Raw genomic sequence first — 20,055 nt, forward strand, 5'->3', positions numbered from 1 at the left:
TCGATCTTATCATAGTATTAATTTAATGTGTTTTGTGTGAAAACATGTGTATGTTATGTAGTAGTTTGAGCAGAAAATTTATTGGATGTGTTTTGAAGAATTTTTTAGATCTAAAACTCGAATTTGATGTCCTTTTTGAAAACTGCGAATTTTCAGTTGGGAATTTGTGAAAACTTTCAACAAATGAAGTGTAGAAATTTTCGATACCTTTGATTTGTTATAAAATTCATTATTTGGATAAATATTGAGTGAGATATGATCATTTTCGTGGGACTGCTCAAACTGCGTTTTCTGAAAAATATGTTATTGATGCGTTGTTAAAGTTTTATGGTTGCAGGCTTCGCTGGGGATCGACGGGTGATCGCTGATGTGTTTAGGTAGGTCGTTATTGATGTTGGGATGGTTATTGACGTTTCGTTTCGCGTCTTAGGCACTTGGGAGATTGAGTAGTCGTCAAAATCATTTTGTTGTCAAAAGTCGTGTTCACGGGTTCATTGAGTTGCTTGTGATGCGTCGTTGTTTTAGGACAATTGAATAGGCTCGAGTCAGTATTATAGTAGACTAGGTTGTGTCTCCAGGTGTCGATTCATAGTCCGTACAATCGAGTTAGGGAGATTAAGCATCATGTGTATTGAATTTCTGTCGGTTCGCGTCAACAATGGGTATATGAACCCGTACACGAACCCTGGCACGGGGTCCATGCCCATGTTTCTTCCAAAGTGTCTTTTTACAGACCCTACACAGACCATAGCATGGGGTCCGTGTCCTTCCTTCTTTTCGGTGTGTCATTCAAGTACCTACGCGGACCCAGAGTCGGACCTGGGCACGGGGTCCGTGTACCTTCATTTTTAGGAAACATTTTATGGATTGATTCGGGAGTTTCATGTCATGGTTTAGTACGATGATTAAACGATATGAAGTCCCGAGTGATCTAGACTGTCATAAGCTATTGCTTTACTTCGGTGGTGAGCACGAGCACCTATGTCTAAGATATGAAAGATAAGTGCTTGAATTCATGTTAGTATGTGCAGCAGTGGCCCCAAAGCGAGATCCAACGAATCCCTCAACACAAAGTAAGTATGTTCGACGTGCAAGGAAAATACTTTCAAGTTTTTGAGGTATGCTTAATGTCTTGTGACCAAATTATGTATGGAATTGGAAAGCGGTAAAGCATGACCAGGGACCAATCCACCCCGTTAAAGCATGAACGGATTTAGATCAGGATTGGAAAACGGTAAAGCATGACCAGGGACTAATCCACCCGTTAAAGCATGAACGGGGATCTCATGTATGTGGCAGTGGGTTTTCCCTGTCAGTCCAGTACTGTAGTTTAGTCTGATCAGGCGTATTTATGTATGGGTCACTTGCTTTGAAATATGCCTCTACGCAAAATAATGAAGTTTATGTATGTTCAAGTATGTACAAGTATGCAAGCATGTTTAAGAAAAGTTTCAAGTTATGGCGCGTCTATGTTATGTATAAATTTCGAGCTTTTATATGCAAGTTCAAGTTTCAGTATGTATGTTCTATTTTAAAGTTGCATGTGATTTTATTACGTATTACTTGCTACTTCCAGTTTATACGTGTTGAGTCTTTAGACTCACTAGACGTGATCGATGCAGGTGAGGATGCATTTGAGGAGATGAGGGACGATGACCAGTGAGTTGGCTTGGACTGAGCGGGAGGCTAAACCCAAGGACTGCCATGTTTTTAAGAATTTATGAAAGTTTCATGTTTGTTTACGATGTTCTAAAACAAGTATTTTCGTTAGCAAAAATTGCTATGGAGATCTTTTATTGCTAATACTTTTAGATGGTTGGCAAACTTGTGTGTGGTTGGTTTATGGCAAATGTTTTTAGATGAACGAGACATTTTAATGCAAATTCGAAAGTTTATTTTATATTTAAGAATTTTTTATTTATTTTTCCGTAAATTTCAAGTAGTTGAAAGTACTGTACGTTACACTAGCACAAGCACTTATCGTTACTATATTTGATCTTTTTAGATCAGTTGTGCTTAGAAAAATATATCAGTTGTCTACTGATAAAATTGTAAAGATACCAAGAGTTTCAGTTTGGCAGTGTTTAAGACCAAACTGAAGTGGGTTATTACAGCTCATGTAATTAATCAAAGTCTTTTAGTGAAAATCCTATCATTGAGATAGAAGGGATGGCGTAGGAGCATTTGAAGTCTCCGAACATCCATAAATTTTTGTGTTTTTTTAATTCTCAAGTATTCAATCTGTCTTTCAGTTTGTTTACGTACTTTAAGTTAACTGGTTGGCATTGACAGCAATAATATCGAATTCAATTTACCACTACACTGATTCACCCCATCGAAAATATTTGAAAATCGTAACGTGTTTATTCAACCCTCCTTCTAAACACTTTCACTCACCCAATCGATCATATCACACTTCATTGTAATAACATGATGTGATTATATTCTTACACAGTTTATATATTTATTGTTATGTATGTATATATATATATATATATATATATATTTGAATAATATTATATCTGAATAATATATATATATATATATATATATATATATATTTGAATAATATTATGTTATTCTAAAAAGAGTCTATGACATCTCATTATAAAATGTGATGTGATTATTTCGCTGTTTATATATTTTTATTGTGTTATATAATAATGTATATATTTATATAATGTCACAGTATTATATAAAAGGAGTTCATGACACCTCATTATAATAATATAATGTAGCGTACTTTTAAACTACTTAAAATTTGCGAAAAAATAAAAATTTTCTTAAATAAATAATAATCTTTTAAAAATACAATATAAATAAAATTCTTGATTAAGTATTTGTAATGTAAAGAGCTCACAACAAGTACTTGTTTAAAACAACATAAATTAGTTTCCTCAAAAATCAGAGTACATGAAATAACATGCTTAAAACTTCTTGAAAACATAGGCGGTCCTCGGGGTTTAGCCTCCGCACAGTCCGAGCCAACTCACTGGTTCCCACCTCTCGCCTCCTTATACTCGCCCTCACCTGCATCGATCAAGTCTAGTGAGTCTAAAGGCTCATTATGTATAAACTGGGAATAGCAAGTATTACATAATAAAATCACATTCATTTTAAAGTAGGACATACATACTTGAACTTGAACGTACGTACATAAATATAGAGGTGTCATCATATCATAAAACTTTTCATAAACATTTTCATAAACATAATTGCATCATACATACTTAAACATGCATATCATCATCATTTTGCGTAGAGATATGTTTCAAAGCAAGTGACCCATATGTAATGCGCCTGATCAGACTAAACCACAATATTGTGCTGGCATGGATGTCCACTACCACATACATAAGATACCCGAACATACTTTACCAGGTGGATTGGTCCCTGGTCATACTTTACCACTTTCCAATCTTGATCAAAACCCGGTCATACTTTACCGAGGTGGAAAGGTCCTTGGACACGTTCTCTGGCTTCCAAACCCGTTCATAGTTTGTCACAAGACATATAGCATACCTCAAAATTAAAACATTTTCTTTTTGCACGTCGAACACACTTAAAAACGTCGAGGGCTTCGTTGGAACGATCTAGACATGATGCCCTAACCACAGCAGCAAAGATTCAGAATATCCCAACGAAGCCTGCAACCAAAATTTGAGAAAACATGAAGAACATGCACAAATTTTCACAGCTTGAGCGGTTTTACGATAAAAATCATATATCTCTCATTTCTTATCAAATAATTACGAATTTGCTATCGAATCGTAGATAAAACAGATTAATACAAATCATATGTTGAAAACATTTCCAGAAAACAAACCTATAAGGTAAAGAATGAAAAATAACAGAGGGTGACGGGTTTTGTGACACAAAAATTTCAAAGCTTGTGCGATTTTATGATAAAAATCATATCTCCCTTGTTTCTTAACAGAAAATTACGAATTTGCTATCAAATCGGAGATAACACATAGAACTACAAATCATGTGTTGAAAAAATTTCCAGAAAACCAACTATAAGTCTCAGAATTCAAAATAATAGAGGGTGATGGATTTTGTGACACAGAAATTTCACAGCTTGAGCGATGTTACGATAAAAATCATATCTCCCTCATTTCTTATAAAAAAATTGCAAATTTGCTATCAAATCGAAGATATGAAAGAGTAAAACATTTTATATGTTGAAATATTTTCCAGAAAATTGACAAAAAATCCACAGTACCCGAAATGACAGCATACTCGATTTTGAGATCAAAATTTTGATCCAAAATCATTTTAAACATTTTTGCTCAAACTTTTACATAACGTACCCATATTTTTCATAAAATATACATCAAAATATTTACTACAACAAGATCGATGCAAAAATAAAAGAATATACATGCTTTTGATGATTAAACTAACAAAATGACAGATAACGACGCGAGGGAATGCGAGACTCGATCCGGGATGACTTGTGACACGATTGTTTTGCTAAAATCAGACAAGACTTTGCTAGAAATTTTCGAAGGCGAAGGATGGCTGCTGGTGTAGCTCAAGAACCCTATCTAATCCTCTCAAAAATGAAATGTGAGTGTTTGTGTGTGTTAGGCGTGGGTGTGTGTGTGTTAGGTGAAAGTTTTCTTAATTAATTAATTAACTAAATAATTAGGGCTAAATGTGCTTAATTAAATAATTAGTAATAAAAATAATACTCCTCTAATTATTCAATAATAACACATTGATTAAATAAAATAATTGAGTACCAAGTTTCAAGATTAAAATCTCAAAATTTTCAAATTGGTATTTGAAAAGTTTAAAATCTTAAAATCACCTAATAAATTAAATTAGGTTATAAAATGCTCAAAATTTTGTAAATAATTTAAAATACTATTTTTCTTGACTTGAAATAAAATACCACATTTTCATAAATCGCCTAAATCGTCACCGGTCTCTTTCCCGATCCCACATTGAATATTCATCTTAAACACAAAACTCAAGAAAACATTTTTAACGTGCATCACAATAACATGTAATAATTTAAAATCATGCAAAATAATCAATCATGTCTTGCTAAAATTATTTTAAAATTAAATAAATAATTTAGCAATTTAAATAAATGAAAGGGTTTACGTGTACTGATTTTGGGCTCTACAATTTGTCCCCCACTTAAATAAATTTCGTCCTCGAAATTAAATCTTACCAAACAAATCCGGGTAGCGGCTTCTCATGTCTACTTAGGCCTCCCAAGTGGCCTCCTCCACTGATTGATTCAGCCACTGGACTTTGACAAAATTGGTCACTTTGTTCCAAATTCTCCACTCCTGTCTGTCTAGAATTCGGACAGGTCTTTCCTCATATGACAGATCTGGAGCAAGCTACAATGCTCATAACTAGAAACATGTGAAGAATTTTCCATATACTTCCTCAGCATCGAGACGTGGAACTCATTGTGTACTCTTGCTAGATTCGGCGGTAGAGCCATAGGATAAGCAAGTGTCCCAACCCTGTCAAGAATTTCGAATGGCCCAATAAATCTCGAACTCAGCTTGCCTCTCTTTCCAAACCTCGTAACACCCTTCATAGATGCTATCTTCACGAATACGTGATCTCCTACGGCAAACTCAAGATATGTTCTTCTCTTGTCAGCATAACTCTTTTGGTGACTCTGGGTGGTCTTGATCCTGTCTCGGATATTGACCACCACATCTGCAGTCTGCTGAACAATCTCTGAGCCAAGTTCTGATCTCTCACCGACTTCATCCCAATGAATCAACGATCTGCACTTCCTTCCATACAGTGCTTCCTAGGGAGCCATACCTATAGATGATTGGAAACTGTTGTTTTAGGTAAACTCCACTAGAGGTAGCTTCGATTCCCAATTCACATGGAAATCGATCACACAAGCTCGCAGCAAATATTCCAATATCTGAATCACTCTCTCAGACTGGCCATCTGTCTGAGGGTGAAACGCCGTACTGAGTAGCTGCTTTGTCCACATAGCTGAATGCAAACTCTTCCAAAAGGACGAAGTGAATCTCGGGTCCCTGTCAGACACAATAGAAACTGGGTTCCCGTGCAATCGGACTATCTCCCGGATATAGAGCTCTGCATACTGAGTCATGGAGAAAGTCGCCTTCACCGGTAAGAAGTGTGCCGATTTAGTAAGGCGATCCACTATAACCCAAATGACATTAGATCATTTGACTGACCTCGGAAATCCAACAACGAAATCCATGCTGATATTCTCCCATTTCCATTCGGGAATAGGGACTGGCTTAAGCATACCTTCAGATGCTCTACTTTCATTTGCTGACAAGTGAGACACTCAGATACAATTCGACAAATGTCCCGCTTCATCCCTGGCCACTAATACAATATCTGTAAGTCCTTGTACATTTAGGTAACTCCGGGGTGGATAGAATACGGAGATGTATGTGCCTCTATCAAAATATCCTCTCTGATCGAATTAACACTAGGCACCAACATCCTTTCTCTGTACCTCACAACACCATCTGACACTACGTAGAGTACACTGCTTTGGTTTCATCTTTCAGTCTCCACTTCTGCAGCTGATCATCTGAAGGCTAACCTCTACGGATTCGGTCTAAAAAAGAATACTGAACTATCAGATTAGACAACTTGGGAGATCTACCCTTAGGATAAACTTCTAGGCCAAACCTCTGAATCTATAACTGAAGAGATCTCTGCACCGATAGTTGTTCTACGACTGCTATTTTCCTGCTCAAAGCATCTTCCACAACATTAGCTTTCCCTGGATGGTAGCTAATTTCACAATCGTAGTCTTTTACCAACTCCAACCACCTTCTTTGTCTCATATTCATCTCTTTCTGTGTGAAGAAGTACTTGAGACTATTATGATCGGTGAATATCTGGAATTGGAAACACAATCAGATTGGCGTAAACTAGGTGACCTTGTAGTTCAAGATCGGTATCTCTGACCATGCTAGTAGCTGATAACTCCTCCCCTGATGGGACTATCACGGAGCAGCTCACGTCGAGTCCAATGGACTCGACACCCAAGTGATTAACGAACATCTCTGAGATAAAAGAGTTAGTGGCCCTGGAATCTAACAAGGCCTTCGTGGCTACTCTCTTTATGAAGATATTTCCTGAAGGACGTTAGCACATGACAAAAACTTATATCCCAAAATACAAATCTTAAACTCATGCACAGTTGGAAATCTCTATTCAAATTCTCCAAAATACAAAACAACATACTAATATCCCGAGCAAAAATTCGAAGCATGCATGACCAAAAATAATTACTTTGCTGAATTAAATAGGTTACCAGTCAGTAGAGTCGTGTCTGGGTTTGTCTCCTTAGTATGCATGGCGAACACTCTCCCAAGGTTGGCTGCCTCCACTGCAGGCAGTCCCTCAGCATATGATCACTGGCTCCGCACTTGAAGCATTTTCCAAAACCCCATAAACACTGACTTATGAGCTGACAGTTGCACTTCGAGCACACTGGGTACTCAGGCTTCTGAGGATCCTTATTTTGCCGCATAGGACCTTTGCCTTTCGGAGGTCCTTGGAATGGCCACTTTCCTTGTTGTCCTTGAAAGGGCCTCTTAAACTGTTGCTGCTGAGAATGGTGATGCTCGGGTGCCTGATAGGGCCTCTTGCCCTATTTGTCATTCTCGAAGTCTTTCTTGTCCTGTTCAGTAGCCAAGTCTCTAGATACAGCAACAACATATGTAGTAGGACCATCAACTCTAACATCACTGCGCAAGATCGGCCATAAATAATCAAAGAAATGCATCAGCTTCTCCTGGGCATCATTAGAAATTAGGGGCACGAAGTGACACCCTTCCTCACAAAATCTGCCACGCTGCAGTCTCCCTGTCGCAATGTCATAAACTCCCTAGTTAGTATGTAGCATACGTCCTCAGTGAAGTACATGGAGTAGAAGACTTCCTTAAAACCATCCCAAGACAGAGTCTGCAAGTTTGCTGACACAAACACGCTTTCTCAACACAATCTAGCGTCCCCTATCAGCAGAAATGTGGCACATCTAACTCTTTCTGCATAATGTAGCTTCATGAAAGCTAAAATCACCTCGATGGACATAATTCATCTCTCAGCTATCATAGGGTCAGTAGTCCCCGAGAATTCTTTTGGGTCCATCCTCCTGAACCTCTCATATACTGCCTCTGAACTGGACCTCGCCCCTGTATCCAATGCAGCTTGGTTCCCCGCAAACTGTGTGAAGAACTGAGTCACTCATGCAAGCATCTGAGCTTGCATATCAGGAGGTGGGCTAGGGGGAGTGACCCTCTCTTCATCTCGAGCTTTTCTGTCCTCCTCCCTTGCTTAACGGTTAACCATACGTCTAGAAGGCATACTATTCCAAAATTTACCCAACACGTAAACCCAACATGCACGAATATACTACCAATGTCATAAGATGCACGCAATTTGAATTTAAATATGCACATGCTGAAATCATGACTGGATGCTCAATACATGAAATAATTTAAAACTTTAAAACTTACAGACTTGAGGTGTGACTTCGTGAGCTTCTCGCAATTGGAAGTAGGCGTAACCCTTTACAAGAACACCGCTTTGATACCAACTGTAACGTACTGTACTTTTAACTATTTTAAAATTTGCAAAAAAAATTAAAAATTTTCTTAAATACAAATAACTTTCAGATTTTGATTGTCAATAAACTGTCCATCCAAAAATAATTACGATAAAAGAGAACACAATTAAAGTTTGCTAAAGAAAATACTTGTTTAAACACCATAAACCAAAACGTGAAATCAGAGTGTTAAAAGTGTCATGCATCAAGTCTTAAAACATTAGCGGTCCTCAGGTTTAGCTACCTACTCAGTCCAAGCCGGCTCACTCGTCCCCACCCTCGTCTCCTCAAAGTCATCCTCACCTGCATCGATCAAGTCTAGTGAGTCTAAAGACTCAACATGCATAAACTGGATATAACAAGTAATACATAATAAAACCACATGCATCTTTAAAATAGAGCGTACTAACTTGAAACTTGAACGTGGTAGCATAAACATAGACGTGCCGTCATCATAAAACTTTTCATAAACATGCTTACTGCATACATACTAGAGCATACATAACATAATTTTACATAGAGATATGTTCAAAGCAAGTGACCCAAACATAAAAGTGCCTGATCAAACTAAACCACAGTACTGGGCTGGCAGGAAAAGTCCACTACCACATACATAATATCTCCATTCATGCTTTAACGGGTGGATTGGTCCCTGGTCATGCTTTACCACTTTTCAATCCTGATCTAAACCCGGTCATGCTTTACCGGGGTGGAGAGGTCCTCGGTCACATTCATCGACTTCCAAACCCATACATAATTTGGTCACAAGACATTTAGCATACCTCAAAAACTTATATATATTTTCTTATGCACGTCGAAAATACTTACTAGGTGTTGAGGGATTCGTTTGATCTCGCTTGGGATCACTGCTGCACATACTAACATGAGTTCGAATACCTATCTTGCATGACTTAGACGTATAGTCGTGCTCACCCCCAAAATGACAAATTTCCTTATGACGTTCTAAATTTCTCGGGGCTTGATCTCATTTAATCATCGTACATAACTATGACATCGACCCCTGGAACAATTCCTAATATAATGTGTGAACATTTCCCAAAACATAGGAGACATGAGCCTAAATAATGATTTAAAAAGTCATGTTCAAGCGCCTAGGCGCTGGGCATGGCAGCGCTGCCTAGGACGCTGCTGCGCTGCCTAGCGCCTAGGCGGCAGGCACTAGCGCCGCGGCGTTGGCAGTGCCGTAGCGTTGTTAGTGCCGCAGCCTTAGCGCTGCGGTGCCACAAGGGCAGCGCCGCGGTTCCAGGCTTGCGAGAGTTGGGCGCTGCGGTGCTAACCCTGCGCAAACCCGAACCCAAATGCACAAATTTTTTGCAAACTCCAACCCACGCCTTATCGACTTGAACCAACACCTCGAGACCCATCCTAGGACGCTATGGTAGTGATTCAAACTCACACAAATGTCCCAAAACAACGATGCAAGACATACAACGTAACTCCAACTGTGAAGACGACAATTCGACGCCAAAATGTTTCCTAAGACTTCTAATGCAACCAAGTGCCTATCGACACAAGACAAAGCACCAAAATTCATCCCAATATCATACTCACAATACTTAAATGCAGCAGCGATCAACCAACGGTTCCCAACGAAGCCTGCAACAAATAAAATTCAAGAATTCGACAAGAACACATTTTCAGAAAAAAAAATACAGTTTGAGCAGTCCCACGAAAACGATCATTACTCACTCATTTCTTATCCAAATATTTTCAATTTACTGTCAAATAGAAGGTATAAAAAAGTAATACGTTTTATATGTTGAAAGTTTTTCCAGAAAATCGATCGGAAAGTCGTAGTATTTAAAATGACAGCAAATTTCGAGTTTTCATAACAAAAATCGTTTCAAAATCGATCCAACCAATTTTTTATCAAACTTTGTACAATAGACATGAATTTTTACACATAATAAACACAAAAACAAATACTATGACAAGGTTGATGCATAAACGGAAGAATATACATGCCTTTTCATAATTGAAATTACCGAACCGACGATACCGAAGCGAGAACGGTGCGACGGTTGATCCGGGACGATCGTGGAACGACTTTCTTGCTACAAAAATCACGAAAACCTGCTGGAAAATATTCAGAGGAGGGGCGGCTGCTCTTGCACTAGGAACCCTAGGTTTTTGCTCTCAAAAAAATCTGAAAATGAAATGAAAATGTATGTGTGTGTGTGTGGGTGTGTCGTGTAATTGTGTGTGAGAGTGTGTGTGTGCGTGTGTTTGGGTTAAATTAGGGGGAAAATTATTGCTTAATTACACAATTAAGAATGCTAATTAAAATACTAATTGAAATATTAACCCACCTTTAATTTTACTAACATGCCCCAAATTAAAGTTTAAAATACAAACTTGATAAACTTTAAAGGTTTTAAATTCCTAAAATCACCAAATAAATAAGTTTGGATTTAAAATGCTAAAAAACTAAATAAATCATTTAGAATGCCCCAATCTTAATTAAAATAAAATACTACATTTTAAAATTACCAAAATCGTCGGCGGTCTCTTTTCCTCGATCCCGCATCGAATAATCGCCTGAAACATGAAACTCAAGAAAACATTTAACGTGCATCACATAAACATAAATAATTTAAAATAATACAAATTAAATTGGTCATGTATCGCTATAAATCATTTTAAACTTAAATAAATAATTTAACTATTAAATAAATACATGGGTTTTACGTGTACTGATTTTGGGCTCTACATAGAGTGCGTGGATTTGCGAGATATTATAAACTTATTGCATGTCTTCTTGTGGCAGAAAATAACAACGAGCTACTAATCAGAAATCATCAGTCCCGACCCACTGGATCAACAGCATTTCCAGAAGTAAATGTTGTAAGTAAAAATGAATTTAAATCTCTTAACCAAAATCAAAGTCGAAGACAAGGTTTTGGTCGAGGTCGAAATCGATGTCATGGTCGTGGTCGCAGCTGTGGTTTTTAAAACAATTGAGATAGTTACTTCTATAACTCATCTGAAAAGGGCGTCATGAATCACCCACTAAAAAGGCATAATGAGAACATGAGTGCCAATGAAAATCACTCAAAACGATTTGAAAGTTCTTGTTTTAGATGCGGCACTCCAAGACATTGGTCTCGTATTTGTCCAGCCCCCGAGCACTTTTGTAAGCTCTAATAAGAATAAATAAAGGGAAAAAAAAAATCAACTTCACTGAACACAGTGATGGTTTGAGTGATTCAACTCATTTTGATACTGCAGATTTTCTGTATGATTTCTTTGAAAATGACCAATGTACTGGTGGAATAAAAATATAAAATATTTCATTTTTCATGTACTCATATGATAATGTTTATTGTATAATTATGATACGTATTATAATCAATAGACCGATGGAATAGAAATGTAAAATATTTTTTTTCCATGTACTCATATGATAATATATTATTGTATAATTACGATATGTGTTATATTTTTCAATAAATTACTTATGTATTATCAGTAATTTTTTTCATTGCAAATTTTTTTGAATTTAAATATTTTTCATGTACTCATATGATAATATTTTATTGTATAATTACGATATGCGTTATATTTTTCAATAAATTACATATGTATTATCAGTAATTTTTTTTCACTACATATTTTTTTAAAGTTCAAATATGAAAAATGCTATGAACAAAGCTAAACAAGAAACTAATCACATGGAAGTTTGCATACTTGATAGTGGTACAGTGCACACTATTCTCCGAGATTAAAGATATTTATTGAACTAAAACCAACAAAAAAAATAGTGAATACAAGGTTGTGGTAAAGCACATTTTTTGTTACCTAATTGTACAAATTTTTTGATAAATGATACTTTGTATTCAACACAATCGAAAAGAAATTTGTTGAGTTTTAATGACATATATTCACATGGATACGAAACTCAGGCAATAAATGAAAGAAATAAGAAATATGTGTGTCTTACCGTATAAAAATCAGGAAAGAAATATGTAGTTGAAAAACTACCAATTCTCTCCACAGGATTGCATTATACACATATAAGTCCAATTGAATCAAACATGGTAGCAATAATTCTTCAATATTAACTAATTGACATGATAATTAGGACATCCTGATTCAATAATGATGCGACGAATTATAGAAAATACGCATGATCGTCCGTTCAAAGACCAGAAAATCTTTCAAAATAATAAGTTTCAATGTAAAGCATGTTCTCTTGGAAAAGTTATTATAAGACCATCTTAAACGCCCCGAAAATTTAAAGGTCGACGCGAACCACATGCATATAAGTTATTAAATTCTTTGTTTTTTAATTACATTAATTAATTATGTTGTGCATATTTGCATGTTTAAAATATATTTTTCTACATGGTTGCATTAAAATGTATTTTTAAAAGTTATTCGAGTTGCGATCGAGGAACGGAGACCGAGGGCTGAAAAATAGAAAATGTTTTTATTAAATAATTATTTTTAATTATTTAAATTATGGGTGATGCTTTTTCATATTTTTGAAAATAAGGGTTTTAGAGGTGAATTTATACGCCGTGATGTAATTTTTATCGGTGTTAGATTTTCGACAAAAATACAAACGTTTTAACAACCCGACTAATAAATTCACAAAATTATTTAAGCAAAATTATTTTTAAAATTTAATTAAGCACTAATGGGCCTAAATTACCTACTTAGTGGGCTTAAGCCTTATTAGTAACTTAATTAACTATTAATACACAAAACCCCACCCATAACCCTTGATTGTGCACTCCACTTTTCAGAATTTTGGCACTCCAGGGCTGGTTTTTCGGGGTGGGCTTGGTTGGTAGGGTCCCTAGGTGGGTTGGCTAGGTTTTGGCTCAAGGTGGCTCGGGCGTGGCTCGAGTAAATTGGGAGATGGCTCGGTAGGTTCGTCGATGTGTCAAAAAAAAAATTAAAAGGCAAAAATTGAATCCATGGGTCCACGGTTGTGGCTCATGCCTTGGAATGGTAGAATAAATCATAAAAAGGTTAATTTAAAAATTTGGGATCAAAATAACGAGTTTTGGATTTATCCGAGATTTAATCGCCGCACGAAACGTTAATTAACGAATTTATTGAAACGCCTAGTTTTATGCTTTATAAAACTATGGAAAATTATATTTAAGCTTAAATAATTATTAAAAGTCTATTTGTTTAATTTGGGAATTTTATATTAAGATTTGGTTTAATTCGGATTAAAACGCAGTAATACGTCTTATTTAAAGATTAAATTAACTCTATTTAAGCTAATTAAAAATATGAGAAAATTCATGTAAGTTTAAATAATTATGTGAGACATGTTAGAGTCAATGAAATTAAGAAAAAATCAAAACATGAAATTTTACGTCCAGGGGTAAAACGGTCATTTTACACCTAGAAATTAGTAAACGTCATGGCAGTGGCCCGAATACTATTTTATGTGCTAATGTGATTATTTTCTATAGTTATGGATGTTTATGGAATTTTATATGTTAAAATGATATTTTAATGTTTGGGGAATTTTATATGTTTATGATTTAGTATGTCAAAATGTAATTTTAAATGTTTGAGGTTAAAATGTCATTTTAAATGTTTATAGATTTTTAATATGTTCAAATGTTTATTTTAAACGATCATGGATTTTTATGATAAAACGATAATGTTAAAAGATATGTTGCATGATTGTTTTTAAAAGGAAAAGGATATTAAATGCGTGGTTTTTATAAAGTGATGAGAATGTAAAACGTTGAAGGAAGTGAAGTAATTGTGACTATAGAGGTTTTGAAGTTTGAGGTAAGAATGAGGATGTCGTTAGGGGAAAAGACGTCAGAGGGAGCCCATTTTCAGAATAAGGCCCCAGAGGGAACCCACACGTGGGAAAATGTTCCAGAGGAAGCCCGTCTATGGGAGAAGGTCCCCCGAGGCAGCCCCGATGATCGTATTTTCATTCGATGAGGATAGGCCATGGCCCAGTTGACCGGTGAGAGTGTTGCTGGTGTCCCCCGCCGCCCAGTACCGCAGTTTCATGTAGATGGATCCATCGAATTTTTGAGGTTTGAGGAAAGTCGCAATTAACGACCTGAATTCAATAAAAGGAAAAATGTTTATGATCATGATGAAAAAAAGATTTATGTTATGAAATGAGGAAAAGAAAAATGTTGAGGTTCATGTTATGCATGTTCATATGAATATGTTTATGAGGATATGAAAAGGTTTACGAAAATGTTAATGTTTAAAGTTGATGAATCATTATGAAAAGCGTTTTGTTTAAAGTTAATGCATCATGAAAATATTTACGAAAATGTTATGTTTAGGCATCTTCATGAAAACGATATTTTAAGTACAAGTATTTTTACGGTGCATGTGTTTTGTATATGTAGTACTTGTTATCAAGATTATGGTGTGTTGAGTCTTTAGAATTACTATGTGTGATTGATGCAGGTGGTTATGATGATTATGTTTATGGAGGCACATAACCCGAGGACCGACGCTAGTTTTCCGCACTAGTTATGATTTATGATTTTAAGTGATTTTAAAGAAATTTTTACGTCGATTTGTTTATGAGTGGTTTTGAGAGGTTTTAGTATGAGCTATATCTTTCAAATGATGATTTTAAGTTTGATAAAATATTTAACGATTTTTTATGATTTAAAGTATTTCCTTTGGTTTTCAAAATATAGTTGGTATGTTTTATTTTAAAATGGTTCCAAAATATTTTATGGTTCGGCCGATGCTATGTGAGATTTGAAAAAAAAAAATTAGCATGTTTTAAGAAAACGAGTAGCAGGCATTTCAGTTAGTATCAAAGCAAAGGTCATGTAAAGAGTTGTGCCACCATCAGCGCCGGAAAGATCAGTCGCCAAGCCTCAACCTGTAAGTTTACATGCTTTATATGATTTGGAATTTTTATACGTGATACGATATGAAATAAGAAATTATTTTATTTCAAAGCATATTGGCTTTGTGGTGGAATTGGACTATGTTGATTTTTGGGTTTTAGTATTGACATTATACTTTTGGGCCATTGGCTAATCGTGAATATTGTGAATGCTTTTGGGACACATACATTTTTCTAAGAAAATGCTGATGACTCGTGGTTACAATTGAATTAATTTTGGGAATTACTCATAAGTAATAATTATTCGAGGATTGCAACGACTTTGAGAATATAAAAATGTATAAATTGAGATTTTATGTTTTCATGCAAGGTAAGATTGGTTATAGGAAATTGATTTTGGGTAAATAAGTTTAAAATTATCGAAATTATGTCATGAGAAAACTGTAGAAGAAAATTAAAAATACTGAGAACCTATGTGTTAACTGTAGGATTTTTGAAATTAAGGACCAATTAGGATGATTTTTGAGAAAATTAAGAATTTATTTTGCAATTTCTAAGGAATTTGGGGATTAGTTTAACAATAAGAACGAATTGAATAGGTTAAATGATAAGAATTTTTGATGATTTAGACTTTTAAGAATATTTGGGACATTGGGATATCTTGGTTATAGTGTTATAAAGAATGTTAATCAAAGGTTTTTAAGGATGAATCGATATTAGGTTTGAAAATCAAGGCGCGTTTGGGATTTTAAGGTTGAAATATTATAAGTTAATGAAAATTTTGGGTATAAAATAAGGAAAATAATATACGATAAGTATGGTCATCCATCTTTTAATATTAGGAATCGTAAGAAAAATTGAAATTCGAGGTTATAATAGTAATAGCACTAAGTCATTTGGGTTTTTTAAGTTGCGATTTGAAAATAAGGATTTAAAAGATAAAATTAATTATGATCAAGGAGACGTAAGGACATTCTAGAACTTAAATTTTATCAGAGTAGCACAGCGGAAACGTGGATATTTGAAATACTAGAACTAAGTCTAAACTTTTGATTATCGAGGATAAGCGAATTTCGAGGACGAAATTCAATTTAAGAGGGGAATATTGTAACGCCCAGAAAATTTAAAGGTGCACGCGAACCACATGAATATAAGTTATTAAATTCTTTGTGTTTTAGTTACAATAATTAATTATGTTGTGCATATTTGCATGTTTAAAATATATTTTTCTACATGGTTGCATTAAAATGTATTTTTAAAAGTTATTCGAGTTGCGATCGATGAACAGAGACCGATGGCTGAAAAATAGAAATGTTTTTATTAAATAATTATTTTAAATTATTTAAAATATGGGTGATGCTTTTTCATATTTTTGAAAATAAGGGGTTTTGAGGTGAATTTAAACGCCGGGATGTAATTTTTATCGGTGTTGGATTTTCAACAACAATACGAACGTTTTGACAACCCGGCTAATAAATTCAGAAACTTATTTAAGCAAAATTATTTTTAAATTTTAATTAAGCACTAATGGGCCTAAATTACCTACTTAGTGGGCTTAAGCCTTATTAGTAACTTAATTAACTATTTAATACACAAATCCCACCCATAACCCATGATTGTTCACGCCACTTTTCAGAATTTTGGCACTCCAAAATTTTCCCCAACAAATACACGGTTTTTGGAGAAAAATTCAGCCTAAGAGTCTATGTCGCCGTTCTTCGCATCGTCGTTACGTTTTCGTGCGTAATCTACGCAAAGGCACGCCATACTCTCCTTTCTACTCATCATTCACACCATAGTAATTATTTAAAATTAGTTTGCATGGAAAACAAGGGGTAACTTGTGATGATCTCGTTTTTCTGTCATATGTTGATTTTTTTGGCTTGTTTTTTATTCCATATTCATGTTATTAAGTGGTTGTGAGGGCTGCCATGTTAGGAGTATAATCAAGGGGTTTACTCGAGGCTTTAGGGTCATACAAATCAACCAAGCACAGCACACGATCAAGGGAAATAAGCTGAACCACCTTACTGCCATGGTTTTGAGGGGCACGGTTTTGGGGCTTGGTTGGCTTGGCTTGGTCATGGCTTGGGGCCAGGGCGAGCTAGGGGCTGTTATGGGTCAAGGGAAGAGTCCTAGCCATGCTAGGACTCGAATACTAGGGGCTGGGAGGAGTCCTTGCTAACAAGGACTCCACCCGAGAGAAAGTAAAGGGCTGCGCAAATTTCAGAAACTTGTGCAGGGATGAGGGTCTCAGCCAGGGATTGGCGCTGGGCTAGGTTAGGTCCTTATGGTCCTAGAAGGGTGCTAGAGGGGTTGGTTCAGGGCTTGGTTGGTTTGGCTAGGTCCTAGCAACAGAAACGTAGGGTCCATGGTAGGTGGGTTTCTCGGCCATATTACGCTTCTGCTAGTGGAGCTTCGGTTTTGGAGCTTGGGCTTGATCTGGACGAGGTCCAGGGTGGTTAGGGTCAGGTTGGGTCGAGGGTTAACCAGATGGAGTTGTCCTAGTTGGCTAGGAGTCTTGGTGAAGGATAGAAGTCTCACCCCCACACACACACAGATTTGGGTGAGTTTCCAGGAAGTTTTTAAGCGGGCTTTCTACATAGATTTTTCCTGTAAAACCTTTTCTCGTACGGTTTTTGGTTCCTAGTCTTATTTTATTAGTAGCCATGATTGGGAGGGACGCCTCGCGAGCCGAGCTTTTAGAGATGAGGTGGCTTTGCCAAGTCAATTTCAGGGGCTGGTTTTTCACGCTGGGCTTGGTTAGTAGGGTCCGTAGGTGGGTTGTCTAGGTTTTGGCTCAAGGTGGCTTGGGCGTGGCTCAAGTAAATTGGGAGATGGCTCGGTGGGTTCGTCGATGTGTCAAAAAACGAAAATTAAGAGGCAAAAATTGAATCCATGGGTCCATGGGTGTGGCTCATGACTTGGAAGGATAGAATAAATCATAAAAAGGTTATGTTAAGAATTTGGGATCAAAATAACGAGTTTTGGATTTATCCGGGATTTAATCGCCGCACGAAACGTTAATTAACGAATTAATTGAAACGCCTAGTTTTATGCTTTATAAAATTATGGAAAATTATATTTAAGCTTAAATAATTATTAAAAGTTTATGTGTTTAATTCGGGAATTTTATATTAAGGTTTGATTTAATTCGGGATTAAAACGCGGTAATACATCTTATTTAAAGATTATATTAAAAGTCCTCGATTTAAGGTAAATAAAAATATGATAAAATTCATGTAAGCTTAAATAATTATTTGGGACATGTTAGAGTCAATGCAATTAAGAAAAAGTCAAAAATGTGAAATTTTAGGCCCAGGGGTAAAACGGTCATTTTACACCTAGAAATTAGTCAACGTCATGGCTATGTTCCGGATACTGTTTTATGTGCTAATGTGATTATTTTCTAAAGTTATGGATGTTTATGGAATTTTATATGTTAAAATGATATTTAATGTTTGGGGAATTTTATATGTTTATGATTTAGTATGTCAAAATGTAATTTTAAATGTTTGAGGTTAAAATGTTATTTTAAATGTTTATGGATTTTTAATATGTTCAAATGTTTATTTTAAACGATCATGGATTTTTATGATAAAACGATAACGTTAAAAGATATGTTGCATGCATGTTTTTAAAAGGAAAAGGATATTAAATGCATGATTTTTATAAAGTGATGAGAATGTAAAACATTGAAAGAAGTGAAGTAGTTGTGACTATTGAGGTTATGAGATTTGAGGTAAGAATGAGGATGTCGTGAGGGGAAAAGGTAGGGGTGAGCAAGATTTCGGTTAAACCGAATTAACCGATCGAACCGAGTCAATTCGGAAATTCGGTTCGGTTATTTCGAAAATTCGGTTTTCAAATTAAAAAAATTCGGTTATATCGGTTTATTCGGATCGGTTACGGTTTTCAAAATTTTGAAATCGGTTAACCAAATTAACCGATATAATAAATATTATTATTTAATAAATTTTTTTATTTATCAATTTTTATAAATATTTTAATTTTGAATTTTAAAATCGATATAATATGTATTAATTGTGTTCAAATAAAACTTATACATTTGTGATGTGTGTGATTTTATGTTTTTATGCATTTGTGTAAATTGTAAGTGTTAAAAAAAATTACATATTAAATTAAAATTAAATCACAATTTTTTTTAAACTAATCAGTTAATTCGGTTCAGTTTTCATCGGTTATGAAAATTAATTCGGTCTGCTCGGTTATGACTAAATATATTTGGTTCGGTTCGGTTATGGCTAATTCGGTTCGGTCGGTAACCAAATTAACCGAATGCTCACCCCTAGGAAAAGGGCCCAAAGGGAGCCCATTTTCGGGAAAAGGCCCCAGAGGGAACCCATGCGTAGTAAAAGTCCCCAGAGGGAGCCCGTCTATGGGAGATGGCCTCCGAGGGAGTCCCGAAGATTGTATTTTCATTTGATGAGGATATTCCAGGGCCCAGTTGACCGGTGAGAGTATTGCTGGTGTCCCCCGCCGCCCAATACTGTGGTTTCATGTAGATGGAGCCATCGAATTTTTGAGGTTTGAGAAAGTCACAATTAACGATCTGAATTCAATAAAAGGAAAAAAATTTATGATCATGATGAAAGGATTTATGTTATGAAATGAGGAA

Source organism: Primulina eburnea, chromosome 12 (genome assembly GCF_022965805.1).
Source record: "Primulina eburnea isolate SZY01 chromosome 12, ASM2296580v1, whole genome shotgun sequence".
In the NCBI taxonomy this organism is placed as follows: Eukaryota; Viridiplantae; Streptophyta; class Magnoliopsida; order Lamiales; family Gesneriaceae; genus Primulina; species Primulina eburnea.